The following is a 26009-nucleotide window of genomic DNA, read 5'->3' on the forward strand; positions in this document are numbered from 1 at the left end:
ATGTATATATACATATAGTCAATTCAAATAAACAATCATTTCAAAAAAACAAATAATAAAATTAATGGACAACACAAGAAAACATACTCAAAGATTTTATTAGCTTGATGTTTGGTTAAAAAAGAGTTTGATGTTTCGAGTATAGCTCTTTGTCGGGAAGGAGAAACGGAAAAGAAATCACCAGCAGGTATGCTTCCCTTCTTAGATTATATCACAGATATTTAATAACTCTGTCTACTATAGGTACAAGGCCTAAAATTCTGGGGTGGGAGCTTGTTGATTACATCAATGCTTGTGTTCAACTGGCGGTTTCTTTTTTTTTTATCAAACATTGAAAGGATGATATGAAATTTACCTGCTCGGAATGTAAACCGGAATGTAAACCAGACAAAATGCTGCTAAGCATTTTGCCTAGTTACTAATGCTCTGTAATAATAATCTTTATCATGTTCTATATTGAATTATTGAAAGGATCTACAAAGCGTTAACTTGCATAAAGTTATATAATAGATGAAACAAAGTAGATACTTCTTCCTGGACAGCGGAAACAGATCAGCTGCATCCTTGTTTTTGAAGGACGTTGACAATGATGATGGTGATCATCCTCATCATCATCACGACAACCACCACCACCACCACCACCACCATCATCATCATCATCATCATCATCATCATCATCATCCACTCTTCCATGCTTGTATGGCTCAGATGAAATTCGTTGAGGAAAATTCTCTATGGACAGACGTCCCTTCTATTGCCAGCCCTCACTTGTTCGCAAGCAAGGTAATAATCTGCGAGTTTCTCAAATAATGGTCTTCCTGGACATAGTTGCTTGGGGAACTGGAACCAAACAGCTCTGTTTGAATGAGCCTTTTGTTTACAGTCACCAAACACTGAACATAGAATGTAGAGAGGAAATACAAGGTTCCTCATTCAAACACACACACACACACACACACACACACACACACACATATGTATGTATATGTGTATGTGTGTGCGTTTATATTTATAGATAAATAAATATGTGTGTGGTTTTGTGTGTGTATATGTTTTAAATATACATATATATATGTGTGTGTATATATATATATATATATATATATATATATATATAGTTCAAATTTATAGTAAAACAAAAGACAAAGACAGGTGTATGAACAGCAAGCAAGTGTATTAGTTTGATACTTAGGAAAATGAAAAAGTCTTTTATGTTTCGAGCCTACGCTCTTCAACAGAAACGAATAAGAGAAAATTGACAGAGAGAGAATGAAAAGACTTGTAGATTTCAGCAGTGTATATATATTTTAGTACTGTTGACACTGCCAGATTGAACGGTACTGCCCTGGTGTCGAAACCATAATGATATACGTGGGGCAGCTGATGATGGAGGTATGTTAGATTGTTGGTATGGCTGTTTTTGTATATGTAGAATAGTATTATAACACATCTTTTGATACACACACACACACACACATATATATATATATATACACATATATATGTGTGTGTATATAAATGATTATATGTGTGCACATGTGTCTATAATACCAGTGAAATTGTAGAAACAGCAGGTTATCAACCTAAATATCCTAGATTGCTTGCTTTCATGAATGTATGTCCAAACTCTTATCTGGTTTTATTTTGCCATTTATCATTTCTGAGTTGGTAAACTAAGTTCCAGACAAATAAAAAGACACATGCAATCGACTGAATATCTCTCGTGAAGAATCCTTGATAATGTGAGAAGTTAAGAATTTGTGGAAACATATTCTCAAAATGAATAAATGTTCAACCTAAAGGATGCAGAAAAATTTGACTCTAGAAATTTAGTTCTAAAGTGAAAGTAGAATTCTTATGTAATTTCATTTAATTTTGTTGTTGACTTCACATTTGCAATATTTACAGTATACCAATTATATGCTTGATAAGAGCTATGTCATTGGACAAAACAAAGTGGCTAAAAAATGTAGCTAAATGACATTAAGAAAATCTTTTGTTTTGCTGCCAAAAACTTAGATTTTCTTCACTTACAAATAGAAACTGTCTGACATTGATATCACATATATAATCGTAGGAGGAGGACAACAAATGCCTAGGAAGTTAGGTAATGAATGAGTTGAATACAATCTGTTACAGATGGTCTTTAAATCTGCTGGCTGAATAGATGGTGAGGAAGCTGACAAAGTACCTTGATTATTAAAAACATCAGATATCGCTTTTAATTGGGAAACGTGTGAGATACTCTGGATATGCATTGAAAATGGAAAGTATGTATGGATGTGTTCATAATACATATATTTATACAAACAAACACATATGCACACACACACACACATTCGAAGAGAGAGAGAGAAAGAGGGCAGCTGGTTGTAAATTAACTGAAGAACACATAGAATTGTGTAATTCAAAATCATATGTAACGTTTGATATAAGAGGAAATGACAAATTAAATGGACAGCTGGATAGATACAGTTTTGCAAAACCTACCTGTCATGATCTTATTCAAAACAAGAATTGTTAAAAGTGGATATCTGAAGGATAATTAGTTCTGCTACAGAATGCACAAATGGCAGTACTGATATCACCATCAGACCAAAAACAAAGTTATTATTACTTCTTCTTCTTCTTCTTCTTCTTCTTCTTCTTCTTCTTCTTCTTCTTCTTCTTCTCCTTCTTCTTCTTTTTCTTCTCCTCCTTCTTCTTCTTCTTCTTCTTCTTCTTCTTCTTCTTCTTCTTCTTCTTCTTCTTCTTCTTCTTCTTCTTCTCCTCCTCCCTCTTTTTCTCCTCCTCCTCCTCCTTCTTCTTCTTCTTCTTCTTCTTCTTCTTCTTCTTCTTCTTCTTCTTCTTCTTCTTCTTCTTCTTCTTCTTCTTCTTCTGTTGCTACTGCTGCTACAAAGAATCAGTAACAGAGCAACATTCATATTTACATACATTTGACAAGACATGCTACATTTTAAAAAGAAGTTTCACTGCTATAGACAATACACGCATATCAATGTGTAGCTTTATGCAACAGAAGAGCCACAAGAGCCAAGTAACTAAAGTGTTCTCAAACACTCTTTTCCATTTAATCATTTTGACCTTAGTCTGCTTGGCTGAAAATATCTAAATTCTAGATATCTGACTATACTATATGTCAATGGATTGGTTAAGTCCATTAACCTATACCTGACCATTTTTCAAGTAAAATACACCAGCCATGCTATAAATGATTTTTGAAAATCACTCACAATCTAAAGAGGTTTAATAAAATAACTTTCTCGAGTGAGACTTATGAAGGTGATGGCTAAGGATTGATATATCTGGTGCATTTCTGTACTCAAGAAAATTTGTCAGCCACAGCAGAATTGATACTGGTGCTGGTACCATATAGAAAGCTGTTGTGCTGGTACCACATTGAAAGTAGCAGTACTGGTGCCACATGAAAAGCACTCAGTACACTTTGTGGAGTGGTTGATGTTAAGAAAGGCATCCAGCTATAGAAACCATGCCAGAACAGACAATAGAGATTGGGGTGGGCCCCTGGCCTTACCACCTCTGCTCAAACTGTCCAATCCATGCCAGCATGGAAAATGGACGTTGGATGATGATGATGATGGTGATGGTGATGATGATGATGATGGTGATGGTGATGATGATGATACATAATTGGTGCAGACAGGGGTATATGGTTTAGAAACTCATTTTTAACAACATGGTTTTGGATCCAATCCCACTGAGCAGTACTTTGGACAAGTGTCTTGCATTAAAGCCCCAGGTTGATCAGTTCCTTGTGTGTGTCTTTGTGTCTGAGTTTGTCCGTTCTCACCACCTGACAACCATTGTTGGTTTGTTGACATCACTGTAACTTAGCAGTCTAGTAAAAGGAACTGATAAAATAGAATTTGTACCAGATTTAAAAATAAGTGCTGGAGTTGATTTGTTTGACTAAAACCCTTTAAGGCATGCCCCAGCTAGGCGACAGTCCAGTGACTGAAATAAATAAATGATAAAAACAAATGTTAAGAGATAATATGTTTGGAAAAGTCCTCACAAAATTGTGATGGAAGATTCTCAGTTAAATATGAATCCTTTCAGGTTGACATTTTGGCATTATAGGACTAGAAGTGATTTCATGTGGGTGGGCACAAGATGATTGAATAATATTGTTAGATGAAATATTTTATATTTTCTCTATAATGACTGATAATCTCTTCTTAGTTTACCCTAACTTGAATTAATTCTGAAAATGATATAATAATAGAAGCATACGGAACATATACTAATAATGTGTAAATGGAATGAACTGAAAATTAATCATCATCATCATCATCATCATCATCGCTTAATGTCTGCTTTCCATGCTAGCATGGGTTGAACGATTTGACTGAGGACTGGCAAGCCAGAAGGCTGCACCAGGCTCCAATCTGATCTGGCAGAGTTTCTACAGCTGGATACCCTTCCTAACACCAACCACTCAGAGAGTGTAGTGGGTGTTTTTACGTGCCACTGGCATGAGGGCCAGTCACATGGTACTGGCAACGGCCATGCTCAAAAGGTGTTTTTTACGTGCCACGTGCATGGGAGCCAGTCGAGCAGCACTGGCAATGACCTTGCTCGAATGATTTTCTAACGTGCCACCAGCACAAGTGCTAGAAGGTAACGCTGATAAAGACTACACTCAAATGGTGCTATTTATGGGCCACTAGCACAGAAGCCAGACAGCTACTCTAGCAATGAATATGCTCGGACAGTGTTGTTAGTGCTCCACTGGCGCAGGTGCCAGTCATCTCGTATGGTTCAATTACGATTTTGATTTCACTTGCCTCAAAAGGTCTTCGCAAGCAGAGTGGCAACTATATTAAAATAGATTCATAGGTGTGGGTGTGTGTACGTGTGTGTGTGTGTGTGTGTGTGTGTGCACGCGTAGATATGTGGCTGTGGTTAGGGTGTTGCATTTGTGATTGCAAGCTTATGGTTTTAATTCCTGAAGTGGGCAATGTTTGTGTTTTTAAGCAAAACGCTTCATATCATGTTGCTCCAGTCCAGTCCTCTCGGCTGGAAAAAAAAAGTAATCCTGCAACAGACTGATGTGCCATCAAGTAGGGGAATATAGGTGCCACAGAATCTGGGAAACTTGCCTTATGCCCCTATGGATTGGGAAGGACCTTTGATCTTTTGATACATTACACTGAACATATTTGTCTATCCTTACGATAAATCCATATGAAAATATATACACATGTACTCACTTCATCATCAGGATCTAAACGAAGGAATTATTTGAAATAAACTCATATTTATATTTATATTCACTTATAGCTGACATAAAGCAAACAACAATATTGTAAACAAAGTTGAAAATGTCATAAGTTTAGAACAAGAAAAAAAAAAACCAGTCTGTCAAAGTAGATTCTTTATATCACAGTTGTCTACAATTTCAGATATAAATTTTAAATCAATTATATCCAATTTAAATTTTATGTGCGGGTGACACGTAAAAGCACCCACTACACTCTCTGAGTGGTTGGCGTTAGGAAGGGCATCCAGCTGTAGAAACTCTGCCAAATCAGACTGGAGCCTGGTGTTGCCATCCGGTTTCACCAGTCCTCAGTCAAATCGTCCAACCCATGCTAGCATGGAAAGCGGACGTTAAACGATGATGATGATGATGATGATGATGATTCAATCTGTAGAGACTTTGATGTAAAGAATCTGTTCATTGAGATGTTTTTGCTTGAAATTTATGGCATTTCATCTTTGTTTACAATACTTTGTATTTTTCTTCACCAATCATGTGTATATCTTTAATCTTTTATTTATTTCAGTCACTGACCTGTGGCAATGCTGGGGGACCCTTTTTTAAGGGTTTAATCAAACAAATCAGTACTTATTTTTTAAGTCTGGTACTTATTCTGTTGATCCTTTTTTTTATATCAATCACCTACATTACATAGATATAAACAAATTAAAACCATTTTTCGGTGGTAGATGATTTCACTTTATTTAATTGGTTTCCTATTCTCAAATTAAAACTCATTAAAATTCATTGAAACCCTAAAAATGTTAAGGCCCACAATATTGTTCTGAAAATCTGACACTATTTCTATTGAAGAATACTGAGTCACAGTTATTAAGACAAACAGCTTGTTTAAAGATGGATTTCATCTGCTTTTGTTACAACAACATTGTAAAGTATTGTATTCTGTTCAAAATATCAATGCCTTGCAAAGATTGAAATAAAGCTAGCCAATTTGTGTAGACACCAATGCTTGTGGTGTGGACACAGAAGTGTAGAATAATGCTGTAACATTTTATCCTTATACATAAAGGTATAAATGTATAAACGCATTTAAACATAATTACACATTTCAAAAAGCCCCACAGATATTTATGTGCAACTGTCTCACTTGCTTTCTCTATTATTGTTATATATATGCATACACACACAAACACACATATATATGTGAGTGTGTGTGTGTGTGTGTGTGTGTGTGTGTGTGTGTGTGTGTGTGTGCATGTATATGTATATGAGAGAGAGAGAGAGAGAGATTTGTGTAAGTGCATTTCAAAGAGATGAAAAGGTAAATACCAAAATAGCTAGTTCGATATATTTATGTATATGTATGTATCTATATATATATATATATACATATATACACACACACATACACACACAAATAGGTACTCATATATATGTATATATATATATATAAATATATATATATATATATATATATATATATATATATATATATATATATATATATATATATATATATATGTGTGTGTGTGTGTGTGTATATATATACATATATATATATATATATATATATATATATATATATATATATATATATATATATATATATATATATATATATATATATATATATATATATATATATATATATTGATAAAACATAGCCAGCTTACAGATGGTGAGATCTCCTTGAAGCTATCAATTACAAATAATTACTTTCTATTGAAAGTAAACTATAAACCCCAACTCTTGCCTCATTAATTTAAACTAAACTTGGAATGCTGCAATCTTTAATTATTCTAATTAATATTTTAGATAACTTTCCAATGTGAAGTAGAAATTTCAGTTTACATGTTCAAAAGCTAGGTATCAAAAGATTTCTGCTTATGTGATTGTTATCGGGAGATTTCTTAAGTTTTGTCCTTAATTTTGTTCTCTTCCTATTATTTTCGTTACTTTTAAAATTTATTTGGAAGTTACAATTTTTTTCTTTTTTTTAGTAGAATAATGTATTATAATACAGTCGAATAAATCGAAATTTACTCGAAACTTATCGCAGCATTTATAATAGGTGGACAGAGATATGAAGAAGAGGTTGTAATTGGAAACTTAGAAGTTTGGATAAAAAGAAAGAACGCTTTCTTAATTGACATCTCTAGACTAAACTGCAGTAAAGGATTATATAATTGAAGATCTCTAGGCAGCAACATTAAGGCTAGGAAAACAAAAACAAAAAAAAAATGTTGCGAAAACATTAGGTATTATTAGAACTATTATTTCCAAAGGTATGGTGATAAAAACTTGTCTAATTAGATTTTCATTAACCCAATGATTTTAACGTCACTGTTGAAATGTTTTTGGTTTTTGCCTGATTTTTTTTTTGTCTTGCTTTTATTTATTTATTATCGTTTATTTATTTAGTTTTTAATGAATTTATATAACATTTTCACTTCTTATGGGAAGTTTGTTATTATCTTCAATACTTTTATAACTGAACTACTGCTACTACTACTTGTACTACTGCTTCACCCTGATGATCACCATCATCATCACCATCACTATAACCATCATCATCATCACGATCATTGTTTTCTACTTTAATCTTATTCAGTTTTTTTTTTTTTCCCCTTGAGTTCTTGCCATGGAAGATGAAAATGCTACAAGATTGGAAGGAATATTTCACCTAGAATTAAACAATCACTAGTCAGTACAGTGTCACATAGGAAATAAAATTAACGAGCACTTCATTAAAGTGCATTACTAGATTTAGCATCTCCATTTGTATGACTTAGAAAAACATAAAGATACCAACTCATCTCATTTACCTGACATCTGTTACAAATCAATAAATTTATGTCTTTAGTGATATATATATATATGTGTGTGTGTGTGTATGTATTTTGCTTTTGTATTTGGTTTGTAAGATTCTTTATGTGAATTTATGTGTTGAAGCATATTTTATTGTGTCTGGGGAGAGTCATTCTGTTTTAATGCCTTATTAATTGACGCACTCACCAGTTCGATTTCCTCTCATTTACTTATTATTTTTTCTAAAATTTTCATTGCTTCTTGCAACCTCTTCAGTGGTCGTTCACTCTGTTTGTTATTGGAGCTGTGTTCTTTTTGTTTGCCTGTTTGTGCCCTTGTGTGGGCATCAGTGTGCATATGTATACACATGTGTGTGTATGCATACATGTATGTGTACACATATAAATGTGTGTGAGTGTGTGTATACGTTTGTATGTATTCGGTTCTTGGTAAATTCCACCATGGTAAATTCCATCATGGAAAATTCCACCAGGTAAATTTCACCATAGGTAAATTCCACTACGGTATATTCCACCATGGTAAATGCAGTCATGATGTCATCATGACTGCAATACTGTTTCCCAGCCAAGTGTTTCTCATGTTTGAGAATAGTAGATCGACTGAGGGGGGCAAATCAAGGAAATAGGGGAGGGAACAACCAGTTCAAAGGCCACAGTCATGCACAGCACCCATTGAAACCAAGACTTGTATGCTAGAGCATTGTCCTGATGAAAGAAGACACCTTTCATCAATTTTCCTGGGCGTTTGATCTTGACAGCCTTTCGTAACTGCCTCAGCAAGTTGGCATAGTACTCTCCATTGATGGTGTGGTCCTTTTGAAGATGGTCAATAAACACAATGCCTTTTGCATCCTCAAAACTGAAACCATTATCTTCCTTGCAGATGAAACAACCTTGGCCTCCTTTGGAGTAGATGAGTAGTGGGTGTTTCCACTTTGTGGATAATCTTTCTTTCTTTGTGTGAAAGTGATGAACCTAGCACTCATCTTGGATTAGGAAACGGTCGAAGGAAACCAGCTGGATCTGCCTCAGACAATGTCACATTTTCCTGTGATGTGATCCACCTGGGGCACTTTTGATCAGGTGTCAGAAGACATGGCCCCCACTGAGAAGAAATCATCATTATGCCAAGTTCATTGTGCAAAATATTCTCAACTTACAGGATATGGTAATAGCACTGGCTACTTGACCGGCTGTCAGTCACCTGTCATCCATCAGCATGTGGTGAACACGATGAATTTTTTTCTTTGGTGGAGGTAGTTGCAGGACATTCAGACCTTAGGTCACCTTCTCCTAAATTCCTCCTAAATTTAGATGCCCTCTTTTGCACTGTAGATAAAGCTGGAGCATCATCCCCTAATATAGCAACCATGTCAGCATGAATGTGCTTGGAGATTGAACCCTTCATCTACAGGTACTTGATAATGCCACGATGCCAAATTTTTTCCATATTCAAGAGAAGTCACTACTAATTACTTTTGAAATCATTTTTGAACAGTCAGATATCAGTTTGCCTGGAGAGAAACGATGCAATCATAAATAAGATTTCACATTTCTAGCATCACTCCTTCATAGTCAGACTATGAACTTTTCAGCCCTTCCTCATAGAGTCAGTACCACCACCACCACCACCACCACCACCACCACAACCACCACCAAAAACCACCACCACCACCACCACCACCACCACCACTACCACTACTACTACTACTACTACTACTACTAATTTTAGTTCTCTAGTTTTAGTTAACTAACTATCAGTAATATTCTGAGATCAGTGCAATCAACTGCAAGCCCTTCCTCTCTCCATCTCTCTCTCTCTCTCTCTTCCATAAGAACAGGCTTTGGATTTAGCTATTGGAAATCATAAAGCACCAGACTAAATACCTTAAAACATTTACTCTGTCACTCAACACTGAAGTCACTTTTACCTCTTTATTTCTCTGGCCTATAAAATGAAATGAAGATATCTACTCACTTTGATGTAATCAGTTGTTTCTCTTCCCCAAAATTTGAGTTCTTTTGCCAGTGTCATTTTTATACCATTTTCTCAAAAATTTGTGGTTTTGTACTAATGTAATATAAATCAAAAGCACTACTGCTACCACCACCACCACCACCACCACTACTACTACTATCATTATACTGGCAATAAAACGTATAAGTTTTCACGCTGTTTCATATAATAAAATTCTTATAGTATGATACTGTATGATATCATAGATATTGTTTTATCTCCCGTAGTATTACTGTAGGTCATCTATGACATAAAAACCCTCTTTGATATCAATCCACCTCAGATTACCAAAAAATATTTAGTTATTGTCATAATGTGTGTGCTTTCAGCTATAAACTCCCTTGTTATTGTCCTGGAAAGAGATCTACTAGCATCAATAAGTAGAAAAAAATTATATTACATCTTTTTTTTTTTTGGTTGTTTGTTTGTATTTTGCACTAGATTAATCATGAAAACTAACAATTATACACTACCAAATTAGATGTTGCAACATTGGAAACACATCAAAGTTGGCTCAGTTTATCAGAAGCTCATAGTATTGTCTGTCAGTTGTCTACCTAGTGATGGGTGCTTAGTCATGTGTTTGAAATATAAACACAATAAACGAAAATATATAAAGAACAAATGCTGGGAACATTTCCCCTGCTTCAGCATCTCGTCCTCGCCATCTCAAACTTCTTTACAGCTAATCTCACCCACCCAAACGTAACTCATTGTAGTACTTTAGCCCCTCAATACATGGCATAAAACCGCTGGCACCCCCACTTCAAATACTTTCCTCCCTACTTAGTCTAGGGGTCTTTTTCCTTTTATTTCTTCATCTTACAAGTTACTTGGTGATCATACTAGTGTTAGTGGTATGAAGAAAGCTTTCAGCACACACTGTAAAATGGCTGCTGTTAGGAATGGCAACTATTTGCAGCAAACAAGCCAAAGCTGACATTAAAGTTTGATATGGCCCTGAATCCTGTTGGTTCCTATCAAACCATCCAGCCTATGTCCAGTCTGGAAAACAGGCATTAAATGATGAATGATAATATTTTTACAATTGATAGTCAGACATAACTGCACTTTCTGTTATTGATTTGTCATCCAAAGTTTTGCTTGCCCAGGATTGATCCTGAAAATCTGAATTAGTATATCATGTATTTGCCTAAAACAGAGCAACAACATATTAGCAAAGGGTGCTGAAGGGCTGTAAGTTCACTCCCAGATTAAGACAATGTATGTGAATGTATAACCTGTAAAGTTGATCAAAGAATTTGGAGACGAGAATACAAGCTTGCATTGAAAACATACAATAGATCAGGTAAAATAGTCTAATCAAACTTTACAGCAATAGTTATTTATGTCATTGATGTTATTCTTACTGTAGAATATTAGCACAGCCATTAATTATGGAACCAATCTTTTGGTACTGTTGGCATGGTGAAGTGAATGAGGTTGATGATGACAATGAACATTGATGAATTCTGGTTAAATCTGAGGATTTGATAGCAATTTTCATTTAAAGTATGACAAAATCGTTTGTGTCCTTATCATTAGACAAATCAAATAATCACTCTCATGTGACCTTTCTTTAAACAGAAATTGTCCTGGAAGATTTCTTTATGACAAATTTTCTTCAGCTTCGAAATAGATTTTTTTATTTTTTTTATTTAAATATAAAAATAACATATAAATCAATGCTATTCATTGTATATTTTGTGTTTGAGCGAATAAATAAACTGAGAGAAATTACTTATTTATGTTGTTTGTGTCTGAGATTGACAAGATATTTGTTCTCTATTTGGTAATAAACTGGAAACAATATGGAAGTTTGATGAGTGTGATAAAGCTGAGGTAATCTTCCATTCATCTTAGTTTGCTGTTCAGTTCAATTCCCAGTTGAAACTATTTAACTATACTTTCACTAAAAATACCTTTCAGAAAGGCATAAATGATATAATTTCCCATTTGCCAATCTCTATAAATCTATAGCTTTGTATCTTTACTTCTAAAACAATATATCATTATGTAACTTTTCTCTCTCAGGATTCTTTCTTATATTAATGTAGAAATTGACATAACCACATTTTATCTCTATTCTTTTACATCACAAATCTGGACAAATCACAAGTCAGTTGCTTATTCTGTGTGATGGGTGTAACTTACTAAGATTTATCTAAAAACTTTCAGAAGTAAAAAGGAATTACTTGTTCATTTATAGATTTAAGTCTATGCTGGTTCTATAACCACATTTTTCTCACTCTTCTAAGTGCTACAAATCCTACTTTAAATGCCATGATTGTTTTTGTTTGGTATAAATTTAAAGTGGCAGCAATATTGAAGGAATACAGCGTTACATATTAAGATAATCTTTCTTACTTGATATTTTCTTCTCTGTTTTCTATAATTCTTCTAATTTCACACTCATTTTGCATCGTATATTTCTATTATTTTCTCCGTACCTCAGAAATCTTACCATAAACTGATTTTCCTTTAACTTTTAATCACATCTTAATCTTATAATGCACTCTTATCCTTGCATTACAATCTCTTTTAGGTTCATCTTGGTAACAGAAACTGTCTGCTACTTATACAAAGTAGCTCACCTTTTTTACATAAAGGTTATTCAGTTGGTAAAATGATCTACATACTTAAAATATAACTAAACCAGTTACTCTATCGATTTAATAGTTTGTTTGTTTTTTTAGCTTCTTTTCTTTCATAAAAGCTGGTCATTAGCAAAACAATTAATCCATGGATTTTTTTCACAAAAAAAAACACTACAGGAATCCCCTATGGGATCTTTTTTAAAACGGGGGCCACATTTTTCATTAACGAAACACTTTGAAACTTGGAACACTGGTAGAATGTGTCATATAAAACATCTTTTTCTCTTAGTCTTCTTTAAAAAAAAAGAAATCCATAAGTTATTCCATGTTAAAGTTGTCGTATTTCTGTAATTTCAACCAATCACTGACGTCCATTCAGCCGATATACATTAAGTGCCGACTACATAAACAAACGATTCTGAAACAATTAACCCTAACCCTAACCCTAACCCTAGGGTTAGGGTTAGGGTTAGGGTTAAAGCAAATTTAAAATGAAAAAAGCAAATAAAACGAAGGTATGGAGATTAAATACGCTTTACTTCGCTTAATCAGCCAAAGGAGTAAATGTAAACAACTGAATACTTGTCAGTGATTGGTTGAAATTATCGAAATAAGACAATTTTTTAAATGAAATAAATTCGAATACAAAAATATTTTTCTGTTCTATAACACAAAATAGATAAGTATACGAAGTTTGAAAGTCTTTCCGTACCAAAAACACTACGTAAAACATTAATGAAAAATGTGGCCCCCGTTTTAAAATAGATCCCCCCCTATGATATAACAGTAATGTGTCCCTGAAATTCTTGCCAATACACAAAATCCTGTAGTACAAAATTAATTTTTCCATTGATTTTCATGTTATAAAATGATAATATATTGTAATGGATGTTTAGAAAAAAAAAATAAGAAACACTTACTGCCCACTCTTATGCATGAAAATAACAATTTCTAAATGTACACAATATGATATATGTACATAAAAAAATTTGAAGTGAAACATGTTACGGAATAAATAAGAATTGTAATGTTATGACAAAATGCATAAAGCAAGGCTATTCATTTCTTATCTTCTGTGAAAAATATGCTTAACTATGACAAAATATTACCTTGCTTGGAAATAGGTGAGAATTAGTGACAAGATGAGTATCTATCTTTAAAATCATGCCTCAAATACCTTCCCATCTACACTCATGCTGGCATGGAAAAAAATGGATGTTAGTTGAAGAAAGGAATTTATGTTTATGTATATATATTTGTTTGTATGTTCATATGTGCTTGTGTATATATATATATATACACATATATATATATATATATATATATATATATATATATATATATATATATATATATATATATATATATATATATATATATACACACATACACACATATGTACATATATCCAACCCATGCCAGCATGGAAAGTAGACGTTAGATCAGTAGCCACTACGCATTCTTTATTTTCTCTCTTTATTTTCTCTCCTTGTTTCTTTTTGTGTTTCTTTCTGTGGAAGAGCGTAGGCTCGAAACGTTAAAGACTTTTTTCAATTCCTGAGTGTTATACTAATACATCTGTTTGTTGTCTACACCACCTGTCTTTGTCTGTTGTTTTTTACTGAATTATTACCCTATATATATATATATATATATATATATATATATATGTAAACACACACACACACACACACTATGAGTTCCTTTCGGTTTTCATCTAGTAAGCTTCACTGCTGCAGTATTGGATAATCCTGTGTCATATACGAAAACACTTAGTCAAAGTGTTGTGCAGTGGGATCAAACTCAGAATGTCATGGTTGTACAATGATCTTCTTAACCATGAAGCCATGACTGAGACATCGTAACACTTTTTCATTGAGGAAATACACAGTGAAGAATATTTTTATTGTTTCAAATGTCATGGATTTTGAAAAGAAAGAATAACCTCATTCTATAACAACAAAACCATTCATTTAAAACTTCAGTGAATTTTCTCTTTGATTTATTGAGGAACTTTTTTCTCTGTTTAGTTAATAATGAAAGGTTAAATATAAAAAAAAATTCTTATTTGTCCTAAAAAATGAATGAACTTTCAGTTATGCAATCTCTGATTTTTGGAACCTTTTCAAAGATTGTGGCGTAATTGATGGTGAAGTTAGAGGTTGTGTGTTTCATGTTCGAAACTTAAACTTGAACCTTTGGTGTATGAGAACTAAACACATCATCATCACCATCACTATCATTTAGTATCCATTTTCCATGCCGACATGTGTAAGAAAGTTTGATTAGAGTTAGCAAACCAGAGAACTGCACCAGGCTCCACTCTGTTTTGGGTTGGTTTCTATGGCTGGATGCCCTTCTTAATGCCAACCACTCCACAGAGTGTACAGGGTGTCTTTTACATGTCACCGGCATGGGTGCCTTCCCTGTGTCACCAGCACAAGTGCCTCTCTGTCACTTGTCATTGTCTCTAAGACTCAACATCCAAAGATCATATTTTATCACCTCATCCAGCATCTTCCTGGGTCTAACTCTTCCACAGGTTCCTTCCACAGTTAGAGATTGGCTCTTATTTATGCTGCAGCAAAATGGTTATATTACAATACAGAGGAAAAAATGTAGTTTATAAAATCTAATTAGTTGAATACGAATTTGTTTTGATTTTACATTTGGTTTGAATGATTCTTGGTTTGAATACGTGTACTGAAATATATCTTGTTATGTCATGGGAAGGTCGTTATGCCAATAATAAACACATGCACTGGTTCTGTTTCACTTTACATTTATTGGCAATTGGTTAATCATCTAACCAATTAACTAGTCAATTGTTTGATTAAGCATTCAGTCAGTCAATCAGGTTTGTCAAAGTCCTTTCGTTGTCATTTGCAACCTCATCAATAACGTGACATCTGTAATCCATGTCTGTTTCGGGTTCGTTGGAGAAACATCATGGTTGAAGTTGCAAATGGTGATGAAAGGGCTTTGAGAAACCTAGCTCACTGTTTGATTGACTGACTGACTGATTAATCAAACGACTGATTATTTAATCAGTTGGAAGTGAAATAGACCAGTGTGTGTATTTATTATTGCCATAATGACCCTCCTGAGACACAACAAAACAATTTGGACTAATATAGGAAAATATGGCAGACTGGCAAGCAATAGCATATGGACAAAACTACTTTTGATAACTTATCTCAAGAAATGGTATTAAATATTTATATACGAAATAAGTAAGAAATATTTTATGTTCCTAAAATCAGAAATGTAAATATGCTTTATTTGTTATTCATTGTTTCTGCTGAAGTAGTTTTCTAATAGTTTTTCCTTTTCATTCTTCCTTCAGTTTTGAAAGATTCAATATTTATTTATCTTTTCTTCATTGATCATAAACTTTCAGCCATCCAGTTCAAGACTTAAAGTACATGATACATGCATAAGTTGAATATTAATTCTAATCTCACTGATTTCACAAACATTTTATGTTGTCCAGTTTCTTTTCATATCTATCTATCATCATCATCATCATCATCATTGAGGTCATCATCGTTGTCATCATCATCATCATCATCATCATCATCATCATCATCATCATCATCATCATCATCACTACTGTTGTTACTAACGCTCAGAGAAATATTCAAAATTATTATTAATAAATTCAAATGTATTTTATAAATGAAAATTATTTTATATTATCTTCTTTCAAATTATGGTTTTTCATTTAAAAAAAAAAAAAAAAGAAAATAGAGAAAACAGGAAACTGTAAATTATGAAATACAAATCTTGAGATTGCTTTAGATACTTCAGAATGACTTCAATTTCATTTGAAATTCACTCTCTCAGCCATGAATATAGCTTCTCTGGACCAAGTGATTTGATTAATATGGTTTACATGAATAAAAGGTCGAAGATATTGGATATCAACATTATCTACATTAGATATTTGTGTTCAGCTATCTTTGAAAAATCGTTATTTTCTTTCAGATGATTATTTTCATTATTCTGTTCTGTTAGATATGCTAGATCTATATTCTGATTGGAACAAAGAAGTAATCTTCGAATTATGATATTTAAGAGGGAGGAAACAAAACAAAAAGAAAATGTAAAGAACATAGATCAAATAATCTTAACGGATACTACAAGTTATAAATTATATGAACGTATACAACATATACACTATCAGATCATAACATCAGATAGTCGCTGACTGCATTATCATTATTTAGCCTGTTGTTTGATACATATAGTACAATCCCCTTTAAAACTACTATGGCTTTTCTGATAAAATACCGAGCAGAGCCAAGTGAAGAATGATCTGATTAATTAGAAATGCTGCATTTAGTACTAAGAAATATGAGGCACACTGCTTTAAAATTTTCCTCCCAACTACTTCATTCAATGATCTCTAAGATAAAAGAAGTAATTACAGTGAAAGAAACCTACAATAATTAAGACCTCTTAAGTTATCTTCCCTAAAAACACTTTCTAATGTATTCATATTCAAAGGAAGCAATCTTATATTATACACAATGTTATAACTAACCTCAATGGTATCTCTGCGTGGACTCATAGGCATAACCTGTATTGTTTTATTCCTGAGTAACTGCTTTGTTATAGGAGAAGGTTTTCCTAGAGTGATAGCAACTTCATAATAAATCAAACAACAGTTCATCTGTTTGCCTGTCAGAAAGCTAACTGCAATTCAATATTGGATGCAAATAAATAATGTATTGCTGTGATATTTCACGAGCATTCAGATTTGAAATTCTCCATTAAAGAAATCTAAATCCAGTGCAAGCATGTCTGTGTGGTTAAGGAGCTAACTTTGCAACCATGTTATTTCAAGTTCAGCTTTAGTGTGCAGCACCTTGGTCAAGATTCTTCTCCTATAACTGACCAACGCTTTGTGCATGAATTTGCAAGATAGAAATTGTGTGGACGTTTACCATATATATATATATATATATATATATATATATATATATATATACATACACACACACACACACACACACACACACACACACACACACACACACACACACACATATATATATGAGCATTTTGTCGTTTTGTTTATGTCTATCACCCTCCCACCACCTGACAACACATGTTCCTTTGTTTACATCCCCATAATCTAGCAGTTCAGCATGAGATCAAAACAATAAGTATTGAGGGTCAATTTGTTTGACTAAATTCATCAAGGTGGTACCCTAGCATGGCCACAGTCCAATAAATGAAACAAGTAAAAGATCAAAACCAAAGTGATAATTTTAATATAAGCTGCCCACCTCTGAGCTTGAAAACAATTAATAATTATTTTCCTCAGCCCTCAACGAACAACCACAGGTTCCTTTGTAGTTGTAATTTGCTCCTTGTCCTAAAACATTTCCTCACTCTTCACTTATGTGTATATGAAGAGCTTAATTACAGCAACATCCCATTTCCTGCATTTTCATAATCATTTACTTTATAAACTACATATAACTTATTGATAATTAATGACGTCTATGTTATAGCTCATAGCATTATATTGATTAAATTTTATTTTGAAGGTTTATTTGGCAGGTCACTGATCAATTTAGATGAATCTAAAGCTTTCCGCAAGGTTAACCATCATAACTTGGCAACTGTCCCAAGTGCAGCTGGACTTGCTCCCATCTTCTAAGACTGGATTGCTACAATGTACAATCACATCTGTCCACTGGTCAAACTCAAAAGTCACCTTTTTCCATCACTTAAATTCACCTGTCAAAAATAATCATCTCCTCTGTTTAATACTTTTTGAAGTTCAAGCAGGGGCTGGAATATTTGAGGGGTTCTTCACTTAAATTGCATTAGAGCAGAGCTGTGGATACCTACGTGAATGATGTCATCACCATGATGTTGGACACATCAAAACCTGGGGTGATTGTTACTATACTGCAGAAGATTGGAACATGTCAGTGAGTTTGTAATTTGAGTTAAGAGATACAAATCTGTATGAGTTGGTAGCATTGCTGACTGAGGCTCTGATTAAAGTCCTTGGACATTTGTTTAGACCAAACCGCCAGAAAAAGAGAAAATATGAGAAGAGGCAATGAGTAGAGTAACTAGTTATGTTCAGAAATACGCTGAGAGGAATCTGTCTGCAAAAGTTTGTGTAGAAATAGATAACACCAGTATTGTTGGTTCCATAACGTCACTTCATCTTTTTGTACCCTGTCACAAGAAACATTTGCCCATATTGATTGAAGTGATTGCTCTTTTGCTTCTTGTAGAAGAATAAGTTCTACTGGTGAAGATATTCATCTAGGGCCAACACAGAAGCAACTGCAGAGATTTCTAGACAATAACAATGCTGGATATGTGTGGTCATCATTCATGCAACACAATTTTCTACATTTCATGTATTTCACTGAACTACAGTCCAAGATCAAGTGCAGGTCAGCATTTGATGTTTGGCAACTATAATTACAGTAAAATCAGCTGTACAATACATTTGGTGGAATATCAAGTCTTGTAGTCTACTGAAAGTAATGGACGAGATGTGGATTGAGGATTACTGACAATTATAAATAAGTCCTTGGCCTAGCATTACTACAGGGAGTAATGCTTGTTTCAGACCAACTCTACCCACATGGAAGTGCCATAAGCTGGGCCTGTGTGAAATTTATGCAGGGTAATCAAATTCTGATGTACATGCTCCTTCAGTGTTTATGCATTGCTGATTTGTGAGCTTGTGTCAAATAATTGCTTTCATTGTAGGAAAAATTCAGCTTTCACCTGAGTCTGCAATGAAGGTTGATGGCTGTACTTCCTTGTTTCCACAAGGAAGAGCATGTAGTCTTCCTCTACCTTGAGGCTATAGTAAAAAAATCTTGTGTGGTTGAAGTGACTGAATGTTTTTTTAGGAAATGATGAGGACCAAGTCCTCATCAACTTCAAATATCATTTAAAGAAGAGAATAATGGGAAGAAAGAAAAAAACTACTGCACTCCAGATTGTTTTATGAAAGGTGACACAAACATGATATTCATGAGGCTAAGTGGGCCTGCTCTGATTATAAGTATATATCTGGACTTGGTAAGGAGTGGTCATCTAGAGAGGATGTAGTCAACTGTCACATTGAACTGGTTGTGTTTGCTCTCTTTTTTTCCTTTTTTGTCTTTTGTGGTTGTTTGTGACTCAGTATTGCTTTTGTGCATCTGCTATCAGATTTTCACTTTTTGCTTTTAATCTACACATTTTGAAGCATTATTGACTTTCACTTTGGCTTAATTCTCTTCTGTTGAATCTTAGAGGATATTGGTTTCAGAAGTCCATTTTGATTTCATCTTCCATGGGTTTTCTAATGCTTTCAGTTGTTTAGCTCTTATCTAAGTCTGTTATTTTACTGAAATTTATTTCTTGTTTATATATCATCATTTCCTTTGATGAAGAGGAATGCTTTGCTTAATTTTGTTTTTCTTTTGTTGTTCCTTTATTACACATAACAGTTTCTACAAGATTGGATTTTAAGTATTTTTACAGATCTACTGTTGTTATTTTGTAGTAGTTTTCTATTTGTATCAGGCCATTCTCCTTATATGCGACTTGGATTTAATTTGTTTATATTACTTTTGGACTAATGGCTTCAGAATGCTTTCAGGTGATTCCTTGTTGCTCCCTCTAAGATTTTCAATTCACTTCGTTTCTGGTGTATTATGTTGAAGATATAATTTATAACAAGAACAGCTAGTATATTAATACTCACCATCTTATTTTTTGTACTAAATTAAATTTTTAATGTAAGATTTCTCCAGATATCTTTTTCTAATTTCCTCTTTATCATTATTATTGTTGTTGTTATGATGACTACTACTACTACTACTACTACTACTACTACTACTACTACTACTACTACTACTACTACTATTTTTATTAATATTAAGGCAGCAAACTGGCAGAACATTTAGCACACCAGGTGAAATGCTTAGCAGCATGTCATTTGTCACTATGTTCTGAGTTCAAATTCTGCTGTGGTCAACTGTGCCTTTTATCCTTTCGGGGTCAATAGAAAAAGTACCAGTCAAGTACTGGGATCAATGTAATTGACCTCCTCCCCCAATTTCAGGCTTTGTACATAAACTAGAAAGGATTATTATTATTATTATTATTATTATTATTATTATTATTATTATTATTATTATCATCATCATTATTATTATTATTATTATTATTATTATTATTATTATTATTATTATTATTATTATTATTATTATTATTATTATTATTATTATTATTATTATTATTATTATTATTATTATTATTATTATTTAGGCGGCAAGTTGGCAGAATTGTTAGGACATCAGGCAAAATGTTTAGCAACATTTAGTCCATCTTTACGTTCTGATTTCATCAGTCTTAATGTTCTGAGTTCAAACTCCACTGATGTTGACTTTGCATTTCACATTTTTGGGGGTCAATAGAATAAGTTCCTGTTGAGTACTGGGGTTGATGTAATCGACTAGTCCCCTCCCCCAAAATTTCAGGCCTTGTGCCCGTGATAGAAAAGATTATTATTGCTATTATCATAGACACATGACCTGAAGTTTGGGGGACAGAATTATTCGATACCACCAACCCCAGTGCTTGACCTGATGACCTCAGCAGAACTGCTAGACTATTGGACAAACTACCTTGTGGTATTTCTTCCAGGTCTTTACATTTTAAGTTCAAATCCTCTAAACATCAGCTCTGCCTTGTATCCTTTCAGGATGTATAAACGTAATACCTGCCAAGTACCGGGAACAATTTAATTGATAAACTCCAATACTTAAAACACTGGCCTTGTTTTAGAAGTGCTTATTATTTTTAGCTCTATTTTGTCAGAAAATATATTGGGCTTTCACACTCCATTAATCTTCTGCAGGTTTCCATCTAACTGCTGTTAAATCAAAGCATCTTTTTTTTATCACTAATGTATAAAAGCATTTCAGGTGAGAGCTATCAACATAAAAATAATGTTGACAATTTAAAAGGTCATTTTAGAATATCGTTTAAAAATTATATACAAAAAGTCACATATACATTTTAAGAAATATGTGTGCAAGCGTTCATACAAATAGTTACAGTTTTATAATAAACGGTTAGTGTAAAAATAAAAATATTAGTCTACGTGGTTTGTTGGTTATTAAGTTTAGGTATATTAAACAGTAGGATTTATTTTTAAAAAATTCACCTCGATATATATATTAATCAACTTTAGAATAACATACTGCATTAAAAAATATCGAATTGAACTTTTGTAAAGTTTTCTTTTGAAGTAATTTGCATTTTGTACTAATGAGATAAGTTTAAGTTTAAAGCAATATAATATTTTCCTTTTTATGTATTAGATATATTAAAACGTCAGAAATAAAATTTGATCATTTTCAGATGTACTAACAGAAAATTATAAAGTTAATTACAATATATCCAGCTGGAATTCATTTGTTTTGTAACATTTTGAATAATTTATTCTTTCACCATATTCCATATTTCAACATGCAAGAATATTTGTAATCTAGCTTGAAATTTTGTTAAAAACAGATACATGAGAATTTTAAGTTGTTTCAGTAATTTCCTGTCTTGAAAATTTATTTAAAAGTTATTTAAACTTTAGTAAAAATAAATATTAAAAAATTACAATTTATTGTTTTGAAAATGGAGAGATTCAGAGTGTATTCCTAGATATGCAATGCCTGGATAGAGGACTTTCTGATAATAGTTGAGACATCTTTGCTCATGATTATGCTCAGCAAGGACTAGCCTGCTGATTAAAATAACTTCGATGCGGTTTCTTGGCCTACTAGAAATGGAAGCCAAATGTCCTTCAAACCATAACCTACCATCTTAAAAAAAAAAAAAAAGAGGACACTTTGAATAATGTAGTGCAAGAGAGACTAATATTAAAAATAAAACAGGATGGGACTTTTATGTCTTCAAGGTCTATGATGATATGCGTGCTCAACCAGATTCAATCAAAACTTAAAAAACAAAAGCAATAACAACCCAAAGGCATTCTTTTAAACTGAAATCTATCTTAAACTGTCCTTTTCTCACCTCATTACCAATTTCTAATTTTAATGAATTTGGTTTCGGTATTTTATTATTATTTTCTTCTTTTGAGTTGTTATACTCACCTTAGAGATTGTTATGCCTTATTCAACAATGTTTAGCTCACATTCAGATGTAACATCAACCAATTAAAGTTATTAAGCTTGTTGCATTAAAGATCAGTTGCACTCTCTCCCTTGCTTTATTGCCTTTTAAATTTTGGATAATCAAAACATCGTAAGTTTTCTCTTTTGCCCTTTTTGTGACTTATTTTCATTATTTCCCCCCCCCCCCCTCAGATAAGAAATATTCCTCAGAAAAACTAAATTGTTTTTTTCCCTAATATTATAGATACATATTTGTTGAAACGATTCTTTGGACACTGAAAAAGCTTATGAAGAAATATAGTTTTCTAATTATTTATAATAACAGCTATAATAAGGGTTTCAAATTTTGACACAGGGACATCAGTCGTTAAGGGGAGGAGCAAGTTTGATTACATGACTGATACTTATTTTATCGATCATTTGACCGTTCTTTTTATCCAACTTGGTTGAATTTGAACTCAGAACATAAAGATGGACGAAATGTTGCTAAGGATTTTGCCTGGCATGCAAATGAATTTGCCTGATTTCTGCTTTAATAAAAGCTATGATAATAACAGAAACAACTTTCCTAGAATTAAAATATTTTCCTAATATTGTAGTTTCTTGACAGCAAATATCATGTGACTTGTCTTGGTTTTATAACACAAAAATCTTTCATTTAAAAATATTAATATTTAAATACAAACCTTCCATTTTACATAAGAGCCTTTCTATTAAGTTATATTCCAAACACCAGGTTAGTGAAAAAAAAAACCATTACTACTTTAACTAAACTTTGACAAATTCTGAATTATTTTCAAAATTAATTAAAAGATATAGGTATGTATTATCTCCTTACAAATATGGTCCAACAAGGGTTAAAGAAGAAATTAGAATACTTCAGAAATAAGATTACATCGAAGTAGACTGTTTATATATTGAGAGTGCAATACTCAAGTCGACAGCCTATTCAATATGTCAACTGTTTTTGAAAGCTGAAGCGTTAATGCGTAAACTGTTGTAGTTAATACATATCATTATTGTTATGAGAGTTACATATGCAATAACAATAAAATTTAGTGTATTTTATTTTATTCTTTTGCTAGTTTCAGTCATTGGACTTCAGCCATGCTGGAGCATCCCTTCCAGGGCTTTTAGTCAGTCATATCGACCAGTACTTTGTCTGGTACTTATAAGATTGTTGTTCATATACGAGAGAAAATATGAAGTTGATGCGGGTGTAAGGGGAGACATTTCCGTCTGACACATTAATACCATAGAGTATTTCTGATCGAATGCACTAGCTATTATCCAATGCAGAAAGAAAGAAACACACACACACACGTATATATATATATATATATACATACACATGAGATTCCATAGCCTGTTTTCCTTTCCAAACCACGCACATAGAGCTGTTTCTTCCTCTGTCAGCAAATACATTGTATACACAAGTGTAATGTTTCCATTTGTTGTAGCGTACAATGTTTGCTAAAAATTCATGGATCCGCTCTACAGTATATTACATACACACACACACACAAACATATGCACACACACATATATAAATATATGTATCTTTCTAGACAAGCTGGATGACCACGTTTTACTCTTATTTTCCATTCCATACACATAAGCTTGCATATGTGTGTCTTTAGTGTGTGTGTGTGTGTGTGTGTGTGTGTGTGTGTGTGCTTGTCCCCCCCACATACACACACATATGGCCTAACAACTGGTGTTCATTTGTTTACATCCTCATAACTTAGCATTTTGACACAAGAGATTGATAAAATAATTACCAGACTTTGAAACAAGTAAGTACCAGGGTCAGTTTGTTTGACTGAACCCATCAAGGTAGTGCTCCAGTTTGGCCACTGTCTAATGACTGAAAAAAGTAAAAGATAAAAAACACCAAATAAGTGAGTTTCTGTGCTAGAAATAGGTGTTGTGTCTCCCTCAGATACTAATCTAATGCAGTGCTTTCAAAAGAGTGTGTTGTGACATTTTACTACCACTTAAATGTGTGTCATGACAGTTTTCTGAGCCACCTTTTGGTGTATCAAGAAATAAAATCGATTTTGTTCAATTTTTATGAATACTTGGCTGTGAAGTATGTGTGATATCTGACAACTCTGTGTGTAATTAGACAACTGACTGGTGACACCTGATATGATATTTAATTGCTAATGAAACTTAATTAATGTGCCATGAATGTGAATAACTTGGAAAGTTCTTAAATAATGTCCAAACGATTTTTATACTAACTAGACTAAGACCACATCTAGGGAGTGAGAAACTCTAGGGAGAACAGCAGGTCTTCAGAAAAGAATCTACACCATTCATACAAGTGTTTTAGCCCTTACATTCTTTACATTCTAAAGGGGCCAGGCTATATCCAAGTTATGACTCCTGGGTACTCATCTGCTGCTTCACTCTTTGCGGTTATTTGCATTGCAGCCTTCCTGAATGGTTCGGGTACCTGAAACCCAAGGTTCTTTGCATGTTGTAACCAGTTGGTCGTAGAGTAACTTATGCTTTGAAATTCACTTCAATTTCGCCTTGACTAGATCCAATTGGAATTCTTCTCTGCTTCTGCTATTACCTTTGTCCTAGAAACTGTGAGCCACTTTATGACAATGTTATAAGATCTCCCATTTTTTTTACAACTGTTTGCATAAATGTATGTTTGAAATGTAGAATCATGGTAATTGGTATTGTGTGCAGACCATCAGCAGAAAGACAATGTTTGTTACACATTTGTTAGGTTTATGTTACTTAACCCATTACCTCCCATAATTCTATTATCTGGAATTTTTTTATGAAACTTTGATTTCTAGCATAAAACAGCCTTAGAAACACGTTGGAGTGATCAAAATAACATTTTAAATAGAAATAAGCGAGTTATTGGGTGAAAAATTAGCAAACCTCATTTGAATATCAGAGAAATATACCTAGTAGATATAGCAAAAAGGTTAGATATGTGTAAATTTTGACAGATAATTATGAAATTGTAATTTTTAAGTGATCTCATATGAGATCACTGCTAGGTAATGGGTTAAGGTGTTGATGCTGCATTATTAGCATGCTTTGGTTCATGTGACCTTGATGATTTTCAAGCAGAAACAAGATGAACATTGCAAGGGATTATATATAATAATTATATAATATATA

The 26009-nt window shown here is 33.2% G+C and overlaps 1 protein-coding gene across 22 annotated transcripts in view; it reads left to right on the forward strand.

Annotated features, from left to right (window-relative positions):
* LOC106869227 (tolloid-like protein 2) overlaps window positions 1-26009 on the forward strand; it is a 1141949-nt gene that overhangs the window by 978176 nt on the left and 137764 nt on the right. The gene's annotated exons all lie outside the window — the stretch shown is intronic.

This window comes from Octopus bimaculoides, chromosome 10 (assembly GCF_046866305.1).
Source record: "Octopus bimaculoides isolate indiv1 chromosome 10, ASM4686630v1, whole genome shotgun sequence".
In the NCBI taxonomy this organism is placed as follows: Eukaryota; Metazoa; Mollusca; class Cephalopoda; order Octopoda; family Octopodidae; genus Octopus; species Octopus bimaculoides.